At 43.7% G+C, this 17,584-nt stretch overlaps 1 protein-coding gene across 2 annotated transcripts in view; it reads left to right on the forward strand.

The window, feature by feature from the left end:
* Positions 1-5,192: 5,192 nt before the first annotated feature.
* LOC144767531 (galactoside alpha-(1,2)-fucosyltransferase 2-like) overlaps positions 5,193-17,584 on the forward strand; it is a 313,249-nt gene continuing 300,857 nt past the window's right edge. For both annotated transcript variants that reach the window (XM_078650953.1, XM_078650952.1), the window contains exon 1: positions 5,193-5,385. The gene's annotated coding sequence lies outside the window, so the exon portion shown is untranslated. The remainder of the gene's footprint in view (positions 5,386-17,584) is intronic.

The raw sequence follows: 17,584 nt of genomic DNA on the forward strand, positions 1-17,584 counted from the left end.
TTCTGTCCAATCGAAATGAAAGAAGTAAAAAAACAAATCTTCAAGGATTTATTGATTCGGGCTCTGCTCTGTGGCACCACCCATTACTCAGACTGTAGGGGGTTCATGACGCCCCTGCTTTAGAGTAAAGAAGCATTTAGGCTTGTTGGCCTCCCCTGGTTTGGTTGTTTGAAGGAGGGCAGTTACCAAAACTGTGACATTTTTTCCTTAGTCCGCCTGGAGGAGTCACTGCCCCATGTATGGCTTCTGACAAACACAGAACACCAGCCAGGAGCTGCCCTCATTGTTATAGGAATAATGGCACCACATAAACTGACCTCTGTATGTCGGTACATGTATGGGTGTGTGTTTATTTATATAGCGTAAACCTAGCTAAGAGCAATGGAGCAGGGGTGTTTTAAGGCGTGGGCAAAGTGGGTTACTGTCCAGGGCCCCCCCCTTCCAAAGGGCCCCTGAAAAAGTGAACTTTCTCCCTAACGCAATTCTGTGTTTCCTTGGATCCAAACCTTTAAAATAGAATTAGAGTGAATCAGTGGTCGAATCGGGGGGATCTAAGGGGCACCATGTGCCCATGCTTGTTTTAATCTTAATAAAACTGTTCCCCTATTTTGAGTGAACAGAGGACTGTCCTGAGACGTTTAATTCCAACAGCTGAAACGCTTCAGATGTAATGTACGGCAGGGAGTTTCCTATGCTGGGAACCCAAGAGAGGAGCAGACAGCTAAAAGAGCCCTCTTTCCAAGGTGCCTGCTGCCTGAAAGAAATGCAAATGTGCACAAGTGGTCAAACTGCAAATCTGAAGGGTGCTTGGAAGCCGGTGCTATCTTCAATTGATGGAAACACTTCCTAAGGACACAGATTTATTATTTTTGAGAGCTATTGTATGGGAGCTGCCAGCTAAGGTGTGCAGTGTGTGCTTTTAAAAGACAATTATAAAAAAAAACTTTGCACTATGTACAGTTTGGGTATTACTAAAATCTGAAGTTTGAGAGCACTTTTTTGATCGTAATCTTTGCATATTTTGTAGCAGCCTATCTTATACTGCGTGTAATGTAAGTTTAAAATAATTACTTGCATGTTCACAGTGCTTTCGTCACAGACTGGCACCTTGCAGCACAAAACATACACGTCACTATTCTCCACTGCACCAAGCAGGATTCAATTCTTTGACTTTCTGCTGCAGTGCATTTACTAATAGAGGCTTTATAAAGTAATGTTACACTGATTAACATAACTTACATTTAATTGTATTTAAGCTGTGCGTTATTATATTTGTAGTTACCTGAAACAGAAAAAGTTACAGAATATTTCGTTTTTCTTTTTGCCACACATTTGACTCCACCTCCACGCGCATTCACCCTGTCCTCCAACCCCCCCTCCCCCTCCCCCCCCCCCCCCCCATCCCATTCCGTAGTATCTCAATTCCCATACACGTTTTTAACACACTTATACCACTGGACGGAATAAATTGCACTCTTTAGGAAGCGATAAAAATGAAGCTTCAAAGAGTGCAAGAGCCACAACATTAACAACGGGCACCATTGCAAAAAAATGGTTTGCGTACCTGTATTTTCACAGGTGACGCTGCCTTTCTGTGATTCATGGGTCTACTCACAGGGGCCGTACCCTGCACAACGGTGCGCAAACACTGGAGCGCAGCGCGCACCTCTGTTTGGACAGGTGCGGTCCTCTTTCTGTCAGCCGGTCGCCCAATCATCGACTTGAGCCCGCTTTAGTGATATGTACATATTACATTTTTCATCTTTTAATGCAAGTTTTTGAAGCTTTGCCTCATTGAAAACACTCACAATCTCGTCACCATATTCTCAATCAGGCTCAGCGTCATAAAACGTGCGCGAACTGTTGACCATTGTATTACGGGCAGCAGTGCTAATCCCGACGACACAGAACAAGATGATAAAGTACGAAAATGGCTGCTTTGTGTCTGCACCTTGTGTAACTGAAGGTGCAAGCACCAGCACCTGTTTGTGTAGACGCACTTTGTTCATGGCCTGGCCCCAGTCCTCTCTTGTGATGAGCACAGATTGCAGTTTTTATTCGTTATCTACATTGCATGAATTTGTTCCTGTTTTTTTTTTTTACCGTAATCCCATTTATGCGCAATTTAATTAAACGATCACTAACTTACAAAAAAGTAATATGAGCCCTATCGGTATTAGTTTCGCCATGCGTTAAGGAACATACAAGTTATGATTGTTATGATTATAATAGTCGCTGTGACGGGCTTTCAGTTGTTGGTGATGGCAATGCTGACGGTGTTTTTTTTTAAGTAGTCGTTCTGATATTGTTTTGGGACCTGCCTCTTCTTTGAAACTTCATATGACTAATTAATGAAGTGGGAGAGTCGGACATGTCTGCGATGAACCCCCTCGTGCTGTGTTCATCGTCCCGTCGCTGCTTAGAAAGTGGAGTTTCAAGGGTGCAATGGGCACCAATGCCAGCAAGGAAATACCCACTCCCCAGCCCAGCCGTCCTCATTTCCTGTTTTCGCATTGAAAACAGCAACCATAATTAGGCGCAGGGGGCCCATTCAAACTCCTGGGCCCCGGTGGCACTATTGAATGCTACTCTCCAGCGCTTAGCGGCGTAAAAGACTTTTTTTTGTTTACGAATATGGTTGGTTTTTAGTTTTCTTTCACAGTGCGCAAGCAATGCTAATACTATGGTAATGTAAAACAAACAGGAGCCGCCGTAGTTCTGTGTATAGTAAGTCTGCCGGGCGGGCACGCAAATATTCCAGGAAGGCGGAACACCTGCCCTCCGACTCCTGGATGAACCCAAACAGGACGCGTTCCCACTGTTCTAGTTCTCACGGCCTTGAATGTATCGGAGAATTCCCCCTTCTAGTCCCGCTGCCCTTAGAGCTCGCGCGCTGAGTCTCACTGACTCGCCCCCGGGGCTGAAAAAGCACTTGTGCCGATGTCATTCAAACACTTAAGATGTCGGAAGTGGCGCCGCGCCAGCTATAATGCGACTCTCATTTCTCGCTCTCGACGCAAGGTGGGAGGAGTTCCTCCCTGAACGTGCATCTCTCTCACCGACAGGTAAATGTGGAGTATTCCCAACAGGCACCTGCCTCTGAAAAGCCCACAGGGTTGGCACCGTGCCACTGCCAGTCGTGTTGCAGCCCGGGAGGTCAGCACGCGGCTGCGCCTCTCTCGGTTCCCGGGGGTTTGGGCCACTGCGCTCGGCGTGGGTACACCGCTTACCGTCCGTGCCAGGCTTCCCCTTCGACACCGCTCGTTTGGAGTGTAATGATTCTGGCGGTGTGAAGTTTTGAGGGCGGGCTTCAGGAAAGATGAAAGAGTGCGTGCACGAGAGGCGAAGAATGTATTTCCCACGAATGAGGTAACTCGGTGGGTTGAACACTTGCTACTGTGATCTATGTGTAACCTGCAGACCAGAAACAGAGATTTCAAATTGCCACATCCTTGCTAGGTGTTCTTGTCGAGTCCACCTTTTTTCCCCAAATGTGGCATATTCAACACGGGATTTATTGAAGTACTTAGTTATGATATTTTCAGTCTCAGTTAGGTGTAAGGTTTGTTATTTGCTTATTCATTAATTTATTTTAGCAATCTGTATTCTAACAGTGCAATTGTAGGCAGGTATGAACTAATCACATAGAGATACATCTCAGAAGAGTATATATATCACAGATATCACACTAGCTTCCGTACGCTTGCGCTTCTAAACCAAGGTTGGCCATTCAAGGTCCTACACAACTGCAAAAGCAAATACGGCAGTTGTTACAAATCTGTTGGAATTTGCAAACAACAGAGTTCAGGGGTCAACCATTTTTAACATTCTAGTCCTGAAGATGGTCTTACCAACGAAAGCCTATAGACTGAAACGTCGACTTGCACACCCTTTTCCCCAAAGTTCAACTGTAATTGTGAAAAAGTGTATAAAATGATTACAGTGAAGGTCCAAATAATTGAATGGTTCCTTCCAGTTTGATTGTTGTTTCATATGAGTACCCTTTATGAAATCTGAAGATAAATTTCATTCGTTTTATACACACCCGTGTTGTTTGCTTCTTTGCTGTTTTTGATTTATTTGTTCCAATCTCCTGTTCTGTGATATATACTCTTTTGAGATGTATCTCCATGTGATTAGCTCATAACTTCATACAATTGCACTGTTAGAATACAGATTGCTAAAAGAAATTAACGAGTAAGCAAATAACAAACCTTACACCTAACTGAGACTGAGAATCACATAACTAAGTACTTCAATAAATCTCTTGAAGGCACACTTCACCCATTCATTAATCTTGCCCGAGCCCTCAAGGGTAGATTGGGTTGTCCATTATACCTACCAGTATATTCAACACAACATTTATTACAGGAAAAGCTACCCCCGCTGTAACATTCAGAGATGTTTTAAGGCATGGGCAAGGTGGGCGCTGGCCAAGGGTACCAACCTTTCAGGGTGCCCTGATAGAGCCAGTTTTGTACTGCAGAGTCTTGCCCTGATGACCATGAACAATTCTCAAACATATTGATTTAAATACTAGTCTCCTTTAATTTATTTTTAATGTGGGTGATGTGTGGGAATCTATCACAGACATTTTGCAGAGAAATGTTTTGTTTATGTTTCATGCAACATCAATAACACCTTTTTTTAGATCAAAACATGACCTCAACCGAGAAACGGAAAGGCGCCACATGGGTTATTTGTGATAATATCAGAGAGCGACTGCTGTGTTACAATAGTGAAAACACGCAAATATCCTGACTTTTAGATTTAAAAACATTTAGAATTTAGACGAGTGGGTCTGTGCACTGTCAGTTACCTGGCCAAAGAGGGAATGAAAAAGCTGAGCCTAGATTAAAAATGCAAAGCTGTTCGCAAAAGGGGCCCTAAAAATAAGTTTTCCCCACGGCCCCGCCATCCCTGGTAACATTAGCTCCTCAGGTAGGGATTATCTCCAGTTGTAATACAAGGTATTCTTTTCTGCTGCATACTGTTAGACTGAGAAATATATAGCAGTTGTCACCTGTCACCAGATACGGCGCCAGGTGGCTGCAATAAGTGGGGTTGCAAAACTGCCAGCCACCTGAACACGAAGCCATTTCGATCCAAGTGTGCAGCGGAACAAAAAAAAATCGGAACGGTCTGCTCGCCCCGCCCTGCTCACCTTTGGGAAGGCGCGTCAGTGGCCGCCTGATAGTGACAGAGGGCGCGGAAGGTGACAGGTGCGGCCGGCGAGGTGCGCACCGGTGCGCGTGGGAAACCGAGGGGCGCGCGGCTCCTCCAGTCTTCTCTCACTCTCCCGTGCCCGTCGGCGGCCCTGGGCGGGCATCGACCCGGGCACACGCATGGTGACTTCAAACCCGACCCGAGAGAGTCTCTGGCCAGGTGAGACGGCTGCGTCCAAGATGCCTGGTGCTGGCGCGCATTTGTGAGAATCAGAATGTCTGTCAGGAATCACGATTTGCACTTCTCGTTTTTGCGTGTGCGTATATGTCAATTTTTACATTTAATTCCGATGCCTAGCTACGCCAAATGCGATATCTAACTATCTCTCGATCTCGGTCTCCCTATCTATCGACATATAATTTATTTTTACGAGTGTTTTTATCATTGTAATTATTAACAGAGCAACTCCAATAGTACATACCTTACATTTGTTTACCCCGGCTGAGTCTAAAATGCGTATTATTTTTACCCATTTATCAATGGTTTATTTTCCTACTGAGAAGGATAAACGTCTAAAATCAGCAATTCAAGCATATACACGAGTGACCAGTAGATCTTTAGGCAAACGCCTAGTCTACAGCGATATTAATGCACATAGTCACTGATCCATTCATCTACCCCACACCATATAATCCTGGCTTTCATCCATCTATTCAACCATCAGTATAAAAACGTGCAGCAACAAGTATACATATATATTTTAATTTTAATGGATCCGATCTATACATTTCTTTAGACCCAGGAGTAAATTAGCTACAGTAGTTAGAGTCATCCATGTTGGGTTTACACTGGTCTCATTGAACTTCGGGTCTGTGATGCCAGGAGTCTGTTTTAGTCAATGAAGATCAGTGGGAATATACAATGTAATATATAATCCAGTCACGACTGGATTATAACAACGCCCTTTACCTCGCCGCCCCTGAGTACACGATACGGATATTACAGACGGTGCAGAACTGTGCCGCGCGCACTTTGCTACAGATCCCTCGACGTCAATCAGTCAAAAATGGACTGAAAAAACTGCATTGGCTACCCACTCCCCAAAGAATACAATTCAAAGCCTTATGCATTGCGCACCAGGCGTTCTGGAAAACAGGCCCTCTCATCACTCGCAACCTAGTGTCACACTACCTTCCCACTAGGAGTTTGCGCTCCAACCAGACCTTCACGGCCACAATTCCCAAAATAAAAAAGTCCAGAACTGGCGGTAGGACTTTCACCTACAACGCTTCCAGGCTATGGAACACCCTACCCCTCCACTTAAGGAAAAACTCCAATCTCACCTCATTCAGGAAACAGCTAAAAACATTCCTCTTCATTGCTGCCCAATAACACCGGGCTACCTCCTCTTGTTCTGTTGGTTTCTTAGCGCTTGGACGCCCCCGGGCAGCAATCGCGCTCTACAAATCGACATACAAATACAAATACAAATACAAAATTTATTTTCTATTGAGGGTCTATTACTACCTTGACCAGTCATGTCTTTTAATGTGTTAAAGAATATCGTTTTGCATGAAAATATGGACTAATCGCCACAATGAACAAAACGCCCCTACCCTTGCCACAGCTCCATCTCAGCTCTTAATTCACAATTTGGGGATGGAACTGGCTTGAGTTCGAGCCTTTTTAAAACGGCTTCACTACCCATAACAACCCACTTGCCTTGCCTTGGAGGAATCCTGGATTCCTGGTTCTGAGGGCCATGCAGAATCTTGGATGCTCCTTCCCCAGTTCTATAAGGAATCCTGTTTGTCCCGTTCAAAGGTCCATATGAAACCTGCAGGCCACCCTCTGAGCTCCATGATCAACCCAGAATGCGCTGAACTAAGTCCACAAAGAATCTTGGAACTCCAATCCAAGACAGCGATGACCCCGTTTGCTGGATGCTCGCAGCCTGGATGCCCTATTCCTACATAGACGAGGAATCCCTCTAATTTGGTGATCGTGGGGTGGGAGCAGTGGACTTCACCAGCAGCAGACCATGCACCTTGCAGCCTCCTCTGAAAGACCTTGCGTCAGCTCTCGCTAAGTGGAATTATCCAGCCCTTTATTTTTGTTCCAAACATGGCCAAGGGTGGCCAAGGGTGGCCATCTTGAAACAGGATCCTCTCCTTGTCCCAGTAGTGTACAGGTACAGTGTGCTGCCATGCAGCCATTTGTCCACTTTGGCTCTTGGAGGGACAATCTCCTTGGGCTATTTATTTATTATGAAGGTTTTATATAGCGCAAACAAGACCATTGAGGGTATGAGAGCGCTTTACAGTGCAGATGTAAGAAACAGATACAAACAGAGAAAAATATAGGCGATTCTAATACATGGTGATAATTAATACAAATGAGCAAATATATTATGCTTATAGGTAAGTAGTTCAAGTATATTTAGCCATGAGAATCGATTTCACTTCTTTTTTGAAAGAGGTAGTAGAAGAGTTCTGTCTTGTTTCTGGGGGCAAAGCATTCCAGATCCTGGGAGCCCTTCCTGAGAAGGTCCGGTTGTAAGTTTTCTTCTTGGCAAATCGTTGTGGTTTCAGAAGATGATTCCTGGAGCTCCTGGAGGATCTGTTACCATAAGAGAGTACCAGTTTCTGAGCTAGATAACTCGGAGTATTGTGATGTAAGGCCTTGTGCTTCACACATGCGATTTTAAGATGAATTCTAGCCTCGAAAGGTAGCCAGTGGAGGGCTCTAAGGGCTGGAGAGATGTGACAGTTTCTTTTGGAGTCTGTGATGAGTCTAGCAGCCAGGCGCGGCCCGTGGAAGGAATTCTGTGGGGCAGATAGGCAGGGCGGGGGAGGGACAGGGTGGGGGTTGCTAAAAAACAGAATATGGATAACCGGAGATAAGTAAACAATTTAATAAATAAAACAAATTTCGTAGCGCGCCCTGCATCGCATTTTTCGATGCTGGGTGCATTACGAAATTCGTTTTATTTATTAAATTGTTTACTTACCTCCAATTATCCATATTCCGGTTTTTAGCAACCCCCGCCTTGCCTCTCTGCCCCACGGAACTCCCTCCACGGGCCGCGACTGCTAGCATCTGTGTTGATTGAGGCTCTTAGAGGGGCCGCCGTCGATCTGGGAAGGCCGCAAAGAGCGACACTCCCATATTCCACTACTGGGATTACTAGAGCTTAAATGCCTGTTTGAAGTCATTTGCGGGCAGGAAAGGTGTCAGTCTTCTCAAGGTGTTAATCTGGAAATTTGCTCCATATGTAGAGGCGCTGATATGTTTCTGCAGGTTTAGATTTCTGTCCAGCATTACTCCCAGCAATTTTGCTGAGTCGATAATGAGAGGTTGACCTTTGAGTTCTGTTAGGCGATTCAGCCAATTGAGGATGATGGTCGATTGGTTGGGAGGGGCGATTAAGGGAAATTCAGTTTTGAGGGTGTTTAATTTCAAATGGCTTTCGGTCAAACAGGTCCGTATTTTTTGAATGGTACAGTTGAGAGATTTTATGTCCTCAAGTGAGTAGATCTTTATGTAGACTTGAGTGTCATCTGCATACATGTCATAGTGGACATTGGAGAGGCTGAGAAGTTCAGAGAGTGGTTCCATGAAAAGGTTGAAAAGTGTGAGTGAGAGGGATGATCCCTGCGGTGCTCTAAAGTGACTGGGATGGGTTTGGATAAGGATTGATTAACCCTATTAACTATGTGCTTTGGTTTCCTTCATATACAGTGCCCATTGCTCTTTAAATCCTGTTATGAAAGCCTGTGCGCCCCTTCTCCAAAACACCTAATGATTGGTGTCCCTGCACCCTGCACCCTTTCATCGTGATCTACCTTTGAAGACTGGTGGCCCCACACCCTCTTTTCTGTTGGCTTATTATACCCTTAAAGGATTGCTGTTGCTATGCACCCTTATGTGCTGACTTAAGTACTCTTAAAGGATTGCTGTGCCTATGCACCCTTATGTGCTGACTTAAGTACTCTTAAAGGATTGCTGTGCCTATGCACCCTTATGTGCTGACTTAAGTACTCTTAAAGGATTGACGTCGGAGTGCCAGCTTCTGACTTAGTGTACTTTTACCTGATTGGAACCCCTGTGCCTCACCATCTGTAGGGGTGTGAAAATTGACATAAATTCCTTCCTTGTAATTATGCAAAATTTTGAAAAGGAAAAAGCATACACAATTTTGTGAAATTATATAAAATACTAATCTGGCATTTAGTTCTATATTTTAGAGGGACATGCTTGTTCCCGTCCATTTTGGATGCAAATACACATTTCATAGAAAAAATATTGCAAAAAGCATGTGCAGTGAACAACAGCCATCTGCATTGTCTTTGTTCCTGTTGTTCTTGTGCACCCAAAATAGGATTTTTACCCCATTTTAAAGGAAATTAGACACTGTGGGATAAAGGTGCAATTTGGGGACATTTGTGTTACATGCATTACGCAAAATTGCAGAAAGTTCTTGAAGTTACGTAGGCATACCTAATATTTTGTCCGAGTTTACTAATCTGGCGACTTGATTTGCTCATGAATGATTACTGCCCTTGTGCCTACTTACCTTCTGACTTAAAGATCCTTTGAATGAAGGCTGCTCCCGGACTCCATTTTCAGCTAACCTACTTTGAATTAGTGGCCGTCCTCATACTTCTATACTAGGCAGAATAAAGGATTCTTTGTTCCCTATTGTTGGTTACATATTAGCCTTTCCACAGGATACGCTTACTTCTCAAAGGGCCATATGTATCAACATACTCTTTTGCGATTTCGTAATAGCGATTTTTAAGGAACGCTATTTAGAAATCGCAAAATGGTATGTATGTAGAAATTTGCTACTTTTTTAGCGATTTCTTAAAATTCCTTAATTGCGATAAGCAAATTGCTAATCGCAATTAAGGAATAATTTCCCATTCATTTCTACGGGCCAGGAGGCCCATAGGAATGAATGTGAAATTATTCTCAATTTGCGATTCGCAATTTGCTAATCGCAAATTGAGAATAATTTCAAGGGTTCAGGGGTGTCCAAACGACACCCTGTTGCACCCCTGAAATAAGCATGGGTGCACATGTGGTGCACATACATGCCCTAAGGGCATGTATGTGCATCACATGGCACTTTGAAAAATGCAAAAATTGGCATTTTTCAAGAAAATCGCAAATTACCACCAACTTGAAGTTGGTGGTAATTTGCGATTCGTTAGGGACAATTAGCAATTTTTTTAGTATCATACATTGCATTTAAGGAATTGCAAATTTTGCGATTCCTTAAATGCAATCGCAAAATAAGGAATCACAAATATTGCGATTCCTTATTTTGAACCACATTTTGCTTAATACATTCCATTTAGCAAATTCGCATTCGGCAAAGGCCGAAATTCTGCGAATCTCGGTCTTTGCGAATGCGAATTTGCTTGATATATATGGCCCAAAATGTTGTGCTGAAGTGTGAGTCAAACTCAGAGGGCAAATATGACTCCCCTCACAGCTCTGCTCCTCATTTTCCTTAGCTGCTAAATGTTCACTGCCTTCTAGGTCACTCCTCATTCTATGTCATACCCGGTGTCCTTCACCTGCAGTAGTCTCTCTCACTTGCAGATTTACACCTACACTGAAGTGCTGATTTATGACATTCTACAATTCATACATTTTCCCATGGATACTGACAGAAACCTGTGCCAGGTACAGGCTTCCTTTTGTATTCTGGGCACGTTCATGTGGCGTTTTCAGCACAATCCTATTCATGCTGTGCGGAGATTTTCATTTTGAGGACAAAAACCCCAGCAATCACACTTTTGGTTTTTTTTTCAGAAGGAGGAGATACCCTTTCTGCTATACCCCATCATCTGAGAATTATCAGTTCCCGTTTCACCCTGAAAGGGTAGATATGCCCAGGGCTCGAGTCGGGGTACCACATGGGTGGACGGCGTCCCCCCATTTATTTTACCGGGAGCTCGATAACTGGAGCAAATGGAGCCACGCATTCACTCTTTGGCCTCTCTGGTGCGAGATCGGAGCCCATTGAGAAAGCTGCTCACGCGCTGGCTTCTCTGATGCAACCGCATCCAAGGGGTGAGCGAGTGGAGGCAATGAGTCCGATGGTGCAAGACACCTTTCGTGACGTCACTTCCTGTCGTGACGTCAGCGTCCCCCCAATTCTTTTTTTTGGACGTGTGCCCTGGATATGCCATACCTGGCTAGAGTATGTTTCCGATCCATTTTAGGGTGGAAAGCAGTTGCGGCTCCTCGAGGGAGTGCTGCGGGCGGTGGGGGTGGGGTGAGGGATGGGCTGGGTGGGGGGTAGTAAACTCTGGAATAGGACCAAATGGAGTTGAGTAAAGAAATAAATAAAACGAATTACATTGAACGCGCTGCAACGCTAAATCAGCGATCCAGCGTGCAATGTAATTCATTTTATTTATTTATTTCTTTACTCAACTCCGCTCGACCCTATTCCGGAGTTTACTACCCCCATCCTACCCCTCACCAGTCCCGCCCACAGCACTCCCTCGAGGAGCCGCCACTGGTGAAGAGGAGAAGGGGAGGTTGTGAATACCAACAATCAGCTGTGTTTTTCACAAACTTCGAAGGCTAATAATGTCTTAGAACACCCAATTCACACCACATCAAATCTGGGGGTGATCCATCCCCTTTCCCACCCTGGAAGGGCTGGTTTTCTAGATCTTGGCTGGAGTGAGTCTCCTGTGTGCCACAAACTCCCAAGGTTAACCTTGCCTTAGACCTCCCAATTCACACCTCCTGGGTGGGATTTATGGGTGCAGAAAAGTTCACACTCGTGGTGGAAAACTCCACTCATCCTAATGGGCTAACGCCTGCCAGGAATCCTTTTGTGAATTTCTCTCAAGAGTAAGCAAGGTAAATTCAGTTTTAAACATACATTTGTGACCCCATTTACCTTTGTGAATTGCACCCCTTTCAATTACAATAATTTTCCTGGCTTGAGAAATTCTAAATTTTTCCAAATAGTTCAAATGTAGAACTGTTTGAAGATCTCGGGCAACTTAGTCTGTCTTCCCTCTAATTTTTCCTCAGTGACTTTAATCAGATCCTGCAAGACCATGCACAGACCATATAAGTTATCTAATCCACCTTTGCAAACATTAGGCTGGAGCAAAATTTAATGTACGCCAGTGTAATTAGCGTAATTTTGAGGTTTTCAATTCATGCTTGTTACACGAAATTCCTGAAATTATATCATTTCGTCACTTTGGGTAATTATGTGCTATTTGTGCTAAAGGTTTGCGCTTTTGTGGCAAAAAGTTATAGCGAATGCACGCTAACAACAGAACGAGCGGCTGTTGTTCACAGTGCTTTTGTTAAATGCATCATTGTGTAAAAAATTGACACAAGAATGCATTGTGACAGATTTGCATTTCTTGTCATTTTGATAATCATAAATAGTTGTTAATGACTTGCTGAATCTCACTACCCTTCCAAGGCTATCTGTAATCCTACTGAAATCTAACCCTGAATAGTCCCTGTGATGCACCTTCACGTCCTCCCCCCCTAGTGGTCAACCTCAAAACTCCTTCTCACCCAAAAATCATTTCTCAAAAAACAAACGCAGAAAAACAACTTGATATTCGGTAGAACAACACTAAAGTTTGTACCAGGCCCAAACACTTTCCAGTGACCTGCTTACTGGTCATATCAAAATGCTACCATGAGATCAAAGAGAGACTTCAACTTTTCCTTAAATGGATAGTTTAGGCCACTAAATCAATTCTTCCTCTCAGTCTTCCATTATACCATTATTAATTACTTTTATTAATCTTTTGACTAGTTATATTGATGGCCATTTTTTCGCGCTATAATCCACAAAATCAAGTCCATCATCACCCCTCTACTCACAACCCGCCTCCCTCTTCACGGTCCCCTCCGTTCCCAAAGACCTAGCAAGCATCTCTCAAAACCATTATAATAGCTCTTAGATTCCTCAGGTGCCCCTCTGATCCATTCTGTCCTGTCATCCTTAAGCCTCCCGCACTCTCCTCCTGCATTCTTTCCTCTGTCGCTCATGTATTCAGCTTGTCTCTTTTTAGAGGCATCTTCCGTCATTGCTTCATGCCAGCAATGACGCGACCACTGCCAAACAAAGTGAATGGCAGCTACTTTCTCTCCTGCTGAATACAGATCTACCTTTTTATATACGAATATTGTACATGGTGTTTAAAAGATTCAGGGTTTATAGAGAGTTCAATAGACAGGAAACTATGTTACAAATATGTTGGACATCTTGTCCCCTATATTACAAGTGCATTATAGCCTATAGGACCTGTTATGCAGTGGACAGGATATCCCGGTCCAAAGTGATGGAGTATCCCATCTACCAAACACTAAAGAAGGCCCTTACTTTCTAACAGTAACTTACTTTATCCCCTTTGGACCACATTTGAACTCTAATGCCATTATCTCAACTCAACAGAATTGCGAAACGTCCAGAATGTCTATTGAATCTTTCTGCAGAATATCTTCTCTTTACTATTTAATTCTGAGGAACTCACTTCTCTTTGATTTGCGAGCACAGTACATGAGTGGCCCCCATCAGACCTATGCACCACGCTTGTTCCGTTTCCCAGTTCTCAAATCTGTCATCACTCTCTCCCACCAGACGTAGATGTGGCCCAGTCCTTAGTCCTCTACAATGCTTGCTTTACAAATCTTCACTGGGTGCTGTCATTCAATCCTCTGGTTTCACACCCCATCTCTGACAAATGAATTTCTTCCTCACTTCTTTGGCAGAAACTATTTTTAAATCGGGTATCGCCCTGCCTCTAGGCCATCAATTAACGAGGGACATACATTCATTTTTGTTTGTCTTTCCCAAAACGGAATTCATCGATATCCCTGGTTCGGCATACACTATTCCATCAATTAAAGGCCTTTCCTTTCAGCGACGCTTTTTCGCACCACATGGCTCCTAAAAACACAAGGTGGGCTATATGAGTCAGACATGTGACTGAGGGGCATATTATCAAGGTCAAGGAACTGCGTTACAATTATCGCCGCTTTAGCGGCAGAAACCTGCCGCTGAAGCGGCGATAATGGGCTTGATAATACGCCCTTGAGAATTCCAACGGAAGCCCATGTTAACACCAGAACATGGGCTTCTATTGGAATTCTCAAGGGCATATTATCAAGTCCATTATCGCCGCTTTAGCGGCAGCTGTAACTCCGTTCCTTGATAATATTCCCCTGAGTGCCTTATAACCGAGATGGACACACAAGCCAGAGAAATGTAATTTAACATATGACGGATCCGTCTTTACTTCCTGATTAATCCTGCTATTCTATCTTTAACTCCCTTATCATATGAGGAATAAACTTTCTCAGTAACCTACTGTCAGAGGATCCCTAAGCAATCATGCACTTTTCTGTCTCACCCGTCATTTCCCTGCAGCCAGACTAACTGGTTAGTGCCTGGAAGCAGAGAACAATTTAGACTGCTTGCAATAGTTTTCAAGGTCATCTGTTTCCTGTCCTCCTGCATGGCTGAAGCAGCCACATACAGGACCACAAATACTCTGATCTGTACACCTTCACCTTCTTATGGTATCTAAACCTCCATTCTCACCGAGACGTCTGCTCGGCCTTCATCTGCACGGCTTTTTTAATTGGATCCCATTGAGAGCACTTCAATAAATGAATCAGAATATGCTCTAAGACCTTCTTAAGAATTAGTGAGTATTCTTAAATATCCTTTTCTGTTTAATATGCATCAGTAAATGATTGCCTGTATGAAGTATTGTTTTTTTCAATAACTTTAAATTCTAAATAAACCTTTACTTGAACTTAAAAAAATAATTAGTCTGTGGTACCCTCATAATCCCGAACCTCTCGAGTTTAACCCTAACTTGTACTTCTGCTGTACCTTTCCCTGGATGCTTCTGTCAAGAAGCTCTCTTATTGGTTATTGCTCTAGTTTCTTCAACCCACTTCTGACAACTCTTAATAGACGTCTTATGTATTAACTATAAACTCTCAAACTGATGTACCTTACAAACGGAAATGATGTAAGAGCACGTCTGATCAAAAAGCACAAGCATAGTTCACTGAACCAATAAATAAATACACCTGGTGGTAATGCACTTGTGCTTTCTTCGTTGGCCAGAAACCAACCTCACTTTAAGATGGCTTGGGGTGTTGTGCACTTGTCGCAGAGATCTAAATGTATCTATCAAGTCTCAGAGTATAGTACTGGTAAGAAAGTGATTCATCAATAAGCCAATTTACCTCAGGCAGGGCTAGGCACACATACCTGCTCAGTGCCAGGCTACCCTCGTGGGCGAGAGTGCGATTTACAGGTACAAATAACGTAACATTGCTCTGGTGATTAATGCAGTTTCAGGAACCGTGCTTGTAATATACAGGATATAGTTTGTATTATAGCTGGGCAAAACTGCGCAATTATTTCACATAATAATCATGAGATTCCATGAAAATGCGATGTTCTGGGATCTTCTGTCACTTTTTTTTAATCTGACCAAGTACTTCGTATAAATACCAGGAACAGAGGGGCATATTATCAAGGACGGGCGATACATTATCGCCGCTTGTATCGGCAGGAAACTGCCGATAAAGCGGCGATAATGGCCTTGATAATATGCTCTATGAATTCCTATCAAAGCCCATGTTAGATGTGAATTCATAGAGCATATTATCAAGCCCATTATCGCCGCTTTATCGGCAGTTTCCTGCCGATAAAAGCGGCGATAATGTATCGCCCGTCCTTGATAATATGCCCCAGTTATTTGAGTAGAAAATATCTCTCAGGGAAACATTTTCTGTGCAAACCAGCCTTCCACTGGTATCTCGAAAGAGCTTTTGATGAAAGATTCTTACTCGGGTAAAAATAAAAACGGAAATATGCAAAATGTGTAATTTTGAGAAATGTCGTGAATATTGCAAACAGGAAATTCACAAATTTCACCAGCTTAATCAATATTTTTCGCAGGCCTAGTTTGAATCATAAATGAATTACAAAAATGGGTGACTGTGCCTGATCCAGGGCATTGGGTGCAACCTGCAGATTGGGTTGAAATCCTAGTAAAATAGCTAAGTGGGTTACAGCATCTGTTGCAGAGTTTCTTGAGTAACCTACACGTTACAAGTTCCATTCCTGGTAAATATCTTAGCGGTTCAGTCACTAGCTAGAAAGAGCTGCATTTAACTCCAGACGCACACGCTTCAATGCCTGGATTTAACACTTTCCCATCTTCTGATAAACTAGGCACCATTGATTTGTAATACCATGAATTATTATATGGTAAAACAATTCCGTTTATACTGTGTGCAGCTGCAGCTCGCACAGGTAAATGCTGTGGGGATCGCACAGGTAAATGCTGTGGGGGCGGTGAGGCGGGGCAGGGGCGGGGCAGGGTGGGGGGAAGTGGAATCAGACATACAACGGCAATGTGAAAAGTAACAAAACAAATAAATAATAAACACACTTACCCTGGGCTCGCCGCATCTCAGACTTCAGCGATGCGGTGAGCGCAAGGTAAGTGGTTTTTAAAATGTATTTTGTTAGTTTTCACATTGCTGTCGTATGTTCGATTCCACTACCTCCCACCTTGCCCGCCCCCGCCTCGCCGCCTCACAGCATTTACCTGTGTGAGCCGCAGCTGACTGTGTGCTATACAGATGGTCATTTTAGTGAAGCTCACTGCATACCTTACACACAGAGCATGATAAAGTAAAATATTTTCTTGTTTTGACTTATGCCAACCTGTATAATGGCACAGAGAATGTATCTTTTTCTAGTGATGAGTTGGGTTGTGAGGGGTGGTGCTGTAATTCTTGGCGGCCTTTGATTTCCCAAGTAGGACACCACTCTAACAACACACACCCCTGGAGGCTTCAGCTCTGCATGGCACAGCACACACTTAGAAGAAGATTCAGAAAAGTAGAAGTTCACCTAGAAGAATAATACTAATTCCTTGTTTGTAAAGTGGGTACTTATCACCCAGCGCTTCGAGGCCTCCGGGTAGTTACGCGCTATATAAGTGTAATTTTTCATTTCATTTCATTTCACCCCTAAGGGTATCAAAGCACTGGGGGGCCGTCGGGGAGATTAAGCGAGCTATTGCCTAGAGTCACATGGTGCTGAGCTGAGCTGCCGCCAACGATCGAACCGTGAGCCCCGCGTGCCGGAGTCAGCCATTCTACCCGCTGCGCCACACCTCTCCCTATGCAGTGAAGATTTACACATTTTTGTGCAATTCACAAACATTCCCATTAGTGCATCTGGAATCTGCACCCACGCAAAAAGTTTTTTTATCTAATCTAATGTTTATGACCAAAAAGTGCATTACATATCTAGACCTGAATGCGTGCAGGCCCCGTTGCTTGTTTCTTGGTGATGTGCACTACACCAAGACACACT

The sequence above is a fragment of the Lissotriton helveticus genome, chromosome 7 (genome assembly GCF_964261635.1).
Source record: "Lissotriton helveticus chromosome 7, aLisHel1.1, whole genome shotgun sequence".
Taxonomy (NCBI): Eukaryota; Metazoa; Chordata; class Amphibia; order Caudata; family Salamandridae; genus Lissotriton; species Lissotriton helveticus.